Source organism: Rosa chinensis, chromosome 7, assembly GCF_002994745.2.
Source record: "Rosa chinensis cultivar Old Blush chromosome 7, RchiOBHm-V2, whole genome shotgun sequence".
Taxonomy (NCBI): Eukaryota; Viridiplantae; Streptophyta; class Magnoliopsida; order Rosales; family Rosaceae; genus Rosa; species Rosa chinensis.
Window position 1 is genome coordinate 58,773,135 of NC_037094.1, and position 11,037 is coordinate 58,784,171.

Here is an 11,037-nt window from a genome sequence, read left to right on the forward strand (position 1 = left end):
CCGCCTTAGTGGTGTTGTTGTTGGATGGGTTCCTTCTTTCTTGGCCCTCCGGTGGCGCAGCTGTGCTGGGGATATAGGTTTCAGTCTGGCAGTGCAAGGATCCAAAACGGATCGATTTGGCTGGGATTTCCTCAACAACGAAGATGGAGGCATGGCTGATCAAGGACCGACTTCTGTTGATTGGAGGGCTGTTCGGCGGCGGGGAGGTGTGACCATCAGTGGCTTGGTTTTGATGGTGATGGTTCGAGCTTGGTGAGAGAATTGGGTATCAGGTCGGTCTTGATTGCGGTGGTTGCAGGAGTTTCTTTCTGGGTTTGTTGGGATGGTGGCTGCAAGTAGTGGGTTGGTAGTGGTTGACGGTGATCTAGTCTGGTCGTGGTCACAAGATAGTGAGTGGAGCGTTAAACCTTCCTTGAAATCGTTGTTGGGGAGGCGGCGGCGGCTACTCAGAGTGGTGACTGGGTCGACTATGGAGTGGCCTCATGACGGTCGGGTGGTGGCATTGGTGCGTCTACCATTGTGAGGCCCACCGTTCTATCGGACCGGTAAAGAATGGGGACGCGGACCACTACTCTAGAGGACTGAGCTGTTATTTCTGGCTTTGTTGCGCTTTTGCTTGGTGTTTTTGGTGTTTAGTCTTTTTTTTCTTTGCCTTTAGTGTTTAGATCTGTTTGTCAGATCTCAAATAAGTTCATACTCTCTCGAGTTAAGGTTGTCGTCATGGATTTCGACGGATGGTTGGATTTGGGTAGCTGGGTCGTTGCTAATAGTACGCAGTCTTCTGCCGGCTTAGGGTCGTGCGTTTCATTATCAGCCTGTGTTGAGGTTTCTAAGAGATCCTAGGATGGCCTACCCAATAGTTTTCTATTGTGGTCAAATCATGTCCCAGTCATTGCTACTTATTTTAGTCAATTTAGCTCGACCAGCTTCTTAAATCGGCATTCGTCATTGGATCCATTGGCATGTCAGTCTCTCCTCTTTAAAGTGATCAGGATATGTAGTGTGAGGCTAGAGTTATTTGTCTTTAGTTATAATCCCTTGTTGGGTGCTGTGATTGTGATGTAATTGTAATTTATTTGAATGAAGTTTCTATTGATCAAAAAAATAAAAAAAACTAATCGAAGTTGTAACTAAACGTTCTCTTCTCTCTCTCGACCTTTGCGATTGAGAGCTAGGGTTTAGCCTAGTTGGAGTGAGGCGTTAGTGTCCTGAAGACGACGGTTTGATCTGAATGTTTTGGTTTCCCTTCCTATTGTAGGTGTGCATGGGAGTTCGTAGTACAACAACTGTTATCAATGGAGGAAGTGATCGGCGGGTTTGGTAGAAAGCTCGCTCTCACAGAGTTGGGGGCGGTGGAGGTCGTCCTCCCTTAGAAACGACAGAAGCAAATGCCAAAACGATTCTTCCTTGTGGGGGAATTGATGACTCACAAGCAATATAGGGTTGACTATCTAATTAGCACCCTAAGGGGATTATAGATCCCAAATGCGCCCTCAGACCAATCTCGAATGGTTGTCTGTCAACTAGAAGGGAGTCGGAGGTTGATGTTCTCCTTTTCTTCTGAATCAGATATCAAATGGATTGTCACTAGGGAGCCGTGGTCTTTTGAACGGGCTCTCTTTGCGGTGGCGGTGATGGACGGTATGGTGGATCTGTTGAAAGTATCTTTGAAAACACAATACTTTTAGCTCAAGATAAGGGGAATTCCTCCCCTTTACATGGATGAGGACACTGGTCAGGGTATAGGAGAAGCTGTTAGCTCCTATTTACGGAATGGTAAGGATAAGAATGGTAGCTGTTTGGGGAGATTTCTGCGTGTCCGAGCTGAAATTGACATTGAACAATCGCTGAGCAAGGGAGTCATTGTCCCTCGTGCGGCTTGGTCGGGTAATAATCTTTTTGAGCTGGAGTATGAACGACTTCCACATTTCTGTCTCTACTGTGGCCTTCTCTCGCATACTAGGTTCAGCTGCCCAAGTAGGGCTTTTGGTGAAATTACTGAGCCACGATATGATGTCCTAGCCTTCTCAATGCTGAAAAGAAGGAGGCCTGGTTAGCAAGACAGAAGCGTGAACGAGAGGAGGCAGCCTCCATATCTCAAGGTGGTGGGACTAGATTTGGTCTCCATTCGATGAAGGTCTCTGGTTGGAGAATGACTACTTCCCGGAGCTTCCTACTAGTGGACTCATACGTTCAAGAGGTGAGTGGGAGGAAGATTTGGGTCATCCAAGTATTGCCTCTGAAAATGATATGGATATTGAGGTAGAAGGTATGGTTCCCCATGGCTTCGGTGGTCTGGAATTCAAACGGCAGAGGCTGACAGTGACGGTGGTTTGAGAGAGGTACCCATTATGGAATGTTCAAAGCTAAGGGAAGCATTTATTCCTGACACGTTGATTTCGCAGTCTGCATGCTTAACTCCCTCCAGATTGATTGGACCACTAATTCTGGATCGTAATTTATTGGATGCTAAGTCAACGGAGTCTCAAGCGAAGACCACGGCTAATGATAGCCAGCAAGCAGTTGATGGGCCCAGGGAAGCATCAAAGGATGAGGTGTTGGGCTTTGTGGGAAGTGTGGCCTAGAATAAGAAGGCTAAGTTGGGCTCTGCTGGGAGTCGAAAAGGGGCCACTTTGTCTCCTAAAGTGATTAGGCCCACTGATAAGAAAAAGAAGAAGTCATGTGTGCAGCTCGGTAAGAAGGGTTTTGTTGTGCGTACAAGAAGTCTTAACTCTTTTGGTCGTAAACTATATGTGAGTTCTGGACGTACTCTATAACATTCTTCCGTGATGGGTCGAATCAATGAATGCTCTCTGTTGGAACTGCTAAGGGCTTGGGAACCCTTGGACAGTTGAAGGACTAAAAGGGCTGGTATCCCTAATTCATCCGAGTTTAATTTTCTTGTCTGAAACTCGGTGTACTGTTGATGAGATGGTTGTGATTCGTATTAAACTTGGCTGGCATAATGCTTTTGTGGTACCTTGTAGAGGAAAGGTAAGGGTGTATCTAGGTTTGGGTGCCTGTGCCTCATGTGGGATGAAGAGCTTCCTGTTTTGTTACGTAGTTACTCAAATAACCATGTGGATATGCTTGTTGGGGCTGCTACTGACCCGAAAAGATGGAGTTTTACGGGCATTTACAGTCATCCTTAATTGGAAGATAGACATAAAACTTTCCCTGAAATGAGTTCCATCTGGGGACCTGGTCCGACTGGCCCTGCACCGTCGCAACACTCGCGGCCATCCACACTCGGACAGACTTTGATGAGATATTATTGCAGCAGGAGAATGAGGGTGGTCCTTTACTGCCTGACAGACAAATGGGCGGCTTCTGAGATGTGGTAGAGTTGTTCTTCTTGAAGGATATTGTTTTTATTAGTTCTAGTTTTACGTGGAGAGGTAAACGCAGTGGAGAAGAGATAAGGTTGGACCGGTTCTTTTTTACACCAAGCTGGGTTGATATGTTCTCTGTTTCTAGGGTGGAACATCATCACCCAAACAAATCTGAGTATCTACCCATTTCACTGGAAGTAAGGGAGTGTCGGCAGAAAAAAGAAAAAAAAAAAAAAAAAAAGAAGCGGTTCAGATTTGAGGAACTCTGGTTGCGTGAAGAAGAGTGTGGTAGGATGGTTGAGCTAGGCTGGAGAAAGAATATAGGCTTTGATCCTTTTGCCATGGTCTGCAATAAAATCAAGAAGACCAGACGGGTGCTTTTTGAATTTAGTGAGGTGCGTTTTGAGTCATTGAAGAAGGATATTGCGACTATCAGAGAGCGATTGGCTTTATTCTAATTTCTATGATACCTCACTCTCATCACCTCCTGACAATGTTCGTGTGGAGTTAGAGGCACAACTTGATGAGCTACTAAAGAAGGAACATGATTTTTGGAGGCAAAGAGCGAAGATTTTATGGTTTAAAGACGGGGATTTGAATACTTGCTTGTTTCAACAAGCACGTATCTACAACTGGTATTTCCATTTTTGTTACAAATTATACGATATTCATCAGCTTTGCTGTTCGACCAGCTCATCTCACTGAAATAACTTCAGATGAGGTCGTTTCACTGGTTTTGCAGATACATTTGTCAAACAATGAGTTCAATTTGGAAGGTGGTGACTTTGTTGACGTTGAAGTTGTAATTGCTTCTGGTTTCACTGTGAAGTATACAGTGTTGGATATAATTTTGATTGCTTCTACTTTGTATTTGAACAAAATATAATCGAAACCACAACTTTGTTGATTTGATTAATTTGCAGTAGCAAATGAAGCATGAACAGATCAACTTAACCCAGCAAACTTGTGTTCTTCAGTTTCTGAACTTGTTCACCCTTTTACATCAACCAACACTTCCCTTATATAGGGTACAAGATTAACCTACAAAATATCTAAGACGAAAGCATATTAAACGAGCAAACAGTAATGCAAGTTGCTGTAAAATATCTTTCATTGCAGCTAAGACTTTCACAGCAGCATGTTTCGCGACCGCGAACAAATTCAACCTTTCGTGAACTGACTTAGTTATTCAGCGAACTGTTATTCGCGAACACTACTTCTCAGCGAATTGTTATTCGCGAACACTACTTCTCAGCGAACTCGCTTCTTACTTTTCCCCGCAGTGACGTCATCTCATGAAAGTACTTTAGCGAACATTCGCGAACTTTTCCCTGCAATGACCTCATCTCACGAATGTACTTTAGCGAACATTCATGAATGGAGCAGGAAAGCATTAATTCTATCATACAGGGGTCAGTCTAGTATGGGATCCCAAACTTATCGACGAAAATAAAATAGAGTGCGAGTCATCACTTGGTCCTGCCTCCTCATTTGATAATGACTTATTTCATGATGACCCATCTGATGAGGACCGATCTTCAGAAAGATTGAGGTGCGATGCAGGAGCAACGACCCATCCATGGCAGGTAAATTTGTCAAACAATGAGTTCAACTCACCTTCCAACTTTATTGAGGTTGAAGTTGTAATATTCACGATGAAGAATACAGGGATCGGTCTAGTAAGAGATCCCAAACTTATCAGTGAAAATGAGATAGTGTGAGCATATCCCATTTGAATGTCAGTCATCACTTGGTTCTGCCTCTCATTTGATCATGACTTATCTGATGAGGATCGACCTTTAGAAAGGTTGAGGTTTGTGATGCTGGAGCAACAGCCCATGAGTCTGCAAATACACCAGCTCAGGAGAGGCTCAAGCTCACAAGCAAAACCCAAAGTCAAATGTCCCAATGTTTGCAGTTGTTGATGGTAGTTTTCTAGGGTTCTTCCTTAAGGTACAGAATACAAGATGATTAGCTGATTGGTACAGCTCTTGTATTAACCGAGACTCATTTTGATGAAATTCACATCCTCCCCAAGCAAAAGGCCCGTGTCCTAGCTTGGAGGCTTTGGAAGACTAGAAAAATTAGCATGTCCTATAATGAATTGTTATGATGCTGTGTTTCTCACCATTGAGTCTTCATGTGATTGAAATGGCCAGTTACGCATTGGTTTTACTTCTCTGTCATGTGGAAATTTCAAGATAAACAATCTGTGCATAAGTTTTTTCCTGCAATTTGAGATAGCTAGAAACTCATTTACTCATTCCTTTTGGGCATTCTGTTCAGATAGAAGTGTAAGTGTAGGAAACTTTGTTTTTATGCACTAAATTCCAATGAGTTTCAAGTTCCTTTTGTAATCTACCACTGGATGTTGTTACGGTTCTTTAGAATTGAGCAGACTTCATAAATAAAAGTAGAAAATATCATAACTTATTAATTATTTTGATCTCATTCTTAGAAAAGTGGCAAACTTGGTCCGGTAAGATTAAATTGAGGATTCACCAAGCTGAATGGTAAAATGATGTCCATGATGTCTATGAAGCTCAGTTGATTTCTCTTGGTGTCACTACAGTTATACTCCCATTGGCTTTGCTTAAAGAAGTGGCTACATTCTAAGTTCTGTGCTTTTGGTTATTAGGAAAAAAAAGCCACCATTTTCCATTCTAATTGCAATTACTGTTCCAAGCTTATATTTTGTTTCATGATCATTAAATCTTCAAATGGATCAAATATTTGAAAGTAAAGCACTGAATTAGACTTCCATTAAGGGAAGTCTAAACCCTAGAGTACTTCCAGTAAAGTCGGGAGATAGACAAAGGATGACAGCTGGAGTGTAACAGTTTACGTGAGGATATGAGAATATATTATAGCTGCATTGATTCAAGAAATCATCTATGCCGATTTTGATTTTGTTATTCACGCTGAATCTATTGTCAGTAAATATTGCAGAAATCCAATGTGAGTATGAGTTTGAAATCTCTCCCCCACCCCCAACAAATGTGATCATCATTCTTTTTGTCATGAAAATTCAGTAGTTAAGGGCTTGGGGGATCGAGACTTTTTTTTTTGGGCAATGGCTTGGAAGAGACTTTGGTGGGTGCATATATATCCTGGATGTGCCATGAGCTTCATTACCCAAAAGTCCAATCTGAACTCTCCTGCAGTAAGCGAAACTTTTAATATATCAGATGACAATATTTGCTTCATTCACGAATCGGCATCTCAAGCATGACTGTGGCTCTCAAATTAATTGTTATCCAAGCAAGCCAATAGGATTGTATAGCAAGCAGGTGCTGGACGCCTGGACTCGTTTGTCCTAAACTTGAATTTTTTTTTATATGAATGTAGCAAACAAACAAAGAACTTTCATCTTTCACTCCTGGACTGTGACGAGTCATAATCAGAAAATTACATATATATATATATATATATATATATATATATAGAGTTCTGTATTGAAGAGGACGTCCGCACTTCGCTAAGGTGCGGACGTCGACGCAGCTGAGGCGTTCCAAGAGGCGACGACGGCGAGCGGCTTGCAGGAGGGAGGCCTCCGGCCTCCCGGACTGTTCTGGGCAGCGTTTGAGGTCGGAGGAGGTCGCGGTTGCAAGTTCGATGCAGCAACCCGACCTGCAACTGCAGGTTTTCTGCAGCGAGCTGCAACCCCGTCGCCGGCGACTCCACCGACTGCAGACAGCTCTGTCCAACCCCTGCCGTTCCACCGCCAAGCCCCACCGCTCTGTCAAACCCCGAGCCGAGCTGCAGCGGCGACATATGCACTTTAGCAACAGTGCGGAAGTCCTCTTCAAAACATTTTCGTATATATATATATATATATATATATTTTTTTTTTTCGATGATTACATATCTATATCTATATCTATACTATTATTAAGAGAAGAGAGTTTATTAGCCAAAATCTAAAATTTTGACAGAACTAATTCTAGAAGATTAATAAACTTTAAGAATTAATTAAATCACAAGGATAATTAAGACATTTACAATAGGAAAATGCTTGAGATCCCAAATTTTTATACAAAATTTGGATCCCAAATGATGTGGCAACCACATGTCAGCGTTTGACCTTGAAAAGATATTAATGAGGTGGAGTTTGTCCATTTTTATTTTATAATTTATATTACATTTACTCAATTAATCTAAATTATAAATTAAATTCTAATCCCTTCACCATTTCTGAGAATTGCCTCCATCCCTAGCAACATCACCTGCTATGAAAGAATTCAATTTCAACCCTTCCTCGAGTAATCCGCTGACTTTGGTGCGCAACAATCTGACAGTGCTAATACAGATGGGTGGTGGTAAAATAAGCTTCTTTTTGTGATCATGATTCGTGGGTTGGCTTGGATGATGAAATTAGATAGGAACAAGAGAATGTATGATGATGAATCAAAGAGAGAATGTATTTGAATGTTCAGTCTTAAAAGAGTGTGAAAGAGGGAAATGGATGGAGTAGTAGCAGGGACTAATTTGAATTTGAAATTGAAACTGTAAGTTTGAGTCGAACCCAGTAAAATATATATATATATATATATATATATAGAGAGAGAGAGAGAGAGAGAGAGAGAGAGAGAGAGAGATGCAGGGTCTTTAGAAACATGAATTATACAAGAATGAATCATGTTCATATATCATTGCTGGTGAATACATTTTGGATAGAAAATAGTTAACAAAATATAAAATTCCACCTCACTAGATTTCAAAACAAAAGCTGATGACATGGCATATACCACGTCATTTGGTATTGAAATTTTGTAATATTTTTTGGGGTCTGTAGCAGAACTCTTTACAAAATATATTTTTATTAAAAAAAAAGAAAAAAGATACACACAACCCACTTTTCTCTCTCCCATTTTCTTTTATCTACAATACCAACTCTTTTCTTTTTGGGAGCTTCTATTCATACCTCCAAATTTGGCATTTGGACCTCCCTACTTAATAGACCTCCAACTTATTTTTACAAATAACCAATTTGCTAGCTACACCTCTCTAATTTTCCTATAATGCCCATCGTCCAATATTAAAATCAATAAAAGATCTTTTTTTTTTTAGATTCTATTCATGCTTTCAAAATCAGTAGTTGGATCTCCTTCAGTTTTTGAAGATTTGGAATTGCAGCAAATTTTTTTTTTTTTGGAAGTTCATCCTCCATATACGAGTTCTAGCATTTTTTCAATGAATTGTCGACTCTTGGTTAGCGTAGGCAATAATACCATGCATGTTTGCTCATCATCTCGTATAAATATGTTTTCCAAGTATTATTTTCATTGCATTTAGGTGTCGTTGTCCCTAAACTGATTCTCTCCTACTTGTTTCCATAGCAGCTTGAAATGAACATGCATGATCCTTTTGTTTTAGATATGTATGGGATAGTGGAGGAAATTACAATAATCAACCATGAGTCTAGTGCATTCTCCATAGATTTATATCAAATGGTCGAATTTTTCATCATATCGATAGAATAGTTCCACATAAAATTGCTCTGCACTAATGATGTGCAAGAAGATCTTGTGGACAACTACCCATTGCTGCGTTTGTCATATAAACGTGCCGAAGTACTGCTTTTTGTCGCCGCTCGTTCACATATTTGATTGCATTCAGAATGAGTAGGGCTTCATCAACTGAGGTGTCTTTGTATTTCCCATTTTCTCTCCTTTTATTATTATTTTTTTTATAGTGCAGTGATAGATCTTTTTAAATTGTCAGCTATGTGAGCAAGGAAGTCTATCACTTTACTAAGACAAAGTCAAATTCAGAAAATATTGACTTCAACATTAAATAACATTTGGCGATATATATTTTAGGGTTTACATTGGAGGAGAAAATTTTTCCCAAGTTGAAGACTATTACTGTTCGTAGAGATAAAAAGAGATTTTTTTTTTCCTTATTTGTATCTTTATTGGTAATTTGACATAAGTTGACAAAGTCAACTATTACTTGGAAAAAGTGAGAGGTCTAAATAACAATTTTGGAGGTATTAATAGAAGCTCCCTTTCTTTTTTATTTTCTGGAAAAAAAATAATAATAAATTGCACATGCAGAGCATGCGTGGAGAAATGCTAGTTATTATTAAGAAAAGAGAGCATGCTCTCCAAAACTGAAATTTTTTTACCAATTTAACTTTTATATATTAAAAAAATTATGAAATATAATTAATCAATAGAGTTATTATTTCAAATTATAAAATAGAAAACAAAAGAAGCTGACTAGGTTTCTCAGCCACATTACATATAGATACTTTGTAAGGATGCTGTTTCTGAACCACCTCGGATTTGGTGGTTCTTTGTTTTTTCTTTGTTTGCTTTTCCTGTTTGTACTTCATTAAATGAATTACCTTTGTTCAAAAAAAAAAAAAAAGAGAAAGGTTTTAGGGAATGCAATTTCTGAATCTCTTCCAGCATTTTGGATGAGATATGTTAGTAGATTGTGAGAGAAAAGGGAACTTTCAAAGAAGGGTCCTTGACCAAAAGCCTGAAAATGAGCCAAAGTTATCCCACTTACCCCACCAACAAATTTTTACTCCCACTAACCCAATTTAAATTCAAATGACAATTTTACCCTCACCTTAATTAATAAACTACAGAATGCCACTCTATTTTATCTTTCATCTCTCTCTCTCTCTCTCTCTCTCTCTCTCTCTCTCTCTCTCTCTCTCTCTCTCTCTCTCTCTCTCTCTCTCTCTCTCCAGCACGATGCCCATGACGCCGGCCCCCTCCCTTCCCGTCGCTACTGGCTATGCCGCCATCGCCATGGAGCAAGAAGGAGTTGGTCCTCCCGGAAATCGACGAAAACGACATCGTCAGCGCCTCCCAGAGATCTAACTCGCTCCTCCGCCGCCTTCACCACACCTCGGAAAACGCTGTCTCCGCCGGAGATCATGGCGCCGGGGACAAGTTTATTCTGATCAACGATGGATTCGACGGCCTTGTTCTTCCTTTGGCTCTGAGGCTCGAGAAGGAGAAGACGGAGGAGATGTTGAGGACGACGAGGATCTCAGCTTTCTCGAACAGCCGACCATGATCTTGATCCGGATCAACCGGTCAGAGAAGTTATTGTCGTTGAAGGCGAAGGCGAAATCGGCGTCCGTCGACGTCGTCACCGTACCGGCGAACTCTGACCCAATCATTCTACTATCTGCTATTTCCGATGCTCACAGTGGAGGAGATGCTCATGTTTTCCGACGCACTCTTCACATCCGATCCAGATTCAATTGAGCCACTCTTCACATCCGATTCAGATTCAATTGCATTTCTGGTTTGATTGCTTGTTATAGGGTTTGCACTATCCAATATGAAATGATTATTTTGTTTTTGCATTTTGATGCTTTTGACTGTAAGAATTTGAAATGATTCTGTGTTACAATCCATCAGTAGTCGATGCTTCTGTCTTTCATTTCTTTGTTAGTTCAATTTGTTTCGTTTCTGCTTCATTTTGCTCCCACATGAGGACTTCCTCTGTTTTCAATTTTCTCCTTTTCTCTCATCTGTGGGAGAAAGTGGCTAATGATGTTGAGAATCTGCTCCTCCTGGGTGTATTTCTCTGCTTAGATTAGTTCTCATTTTGGCTATCGAAAGTTCTATTGGGGGGCAATAGACGTTTTGAATTGATGTAATCTCCTTGTTTTTTTTCTATAATCAAAGTTTTATTTGTCTAAATTTAGGGAGATTAGTTCCCATTCTGGCAACTG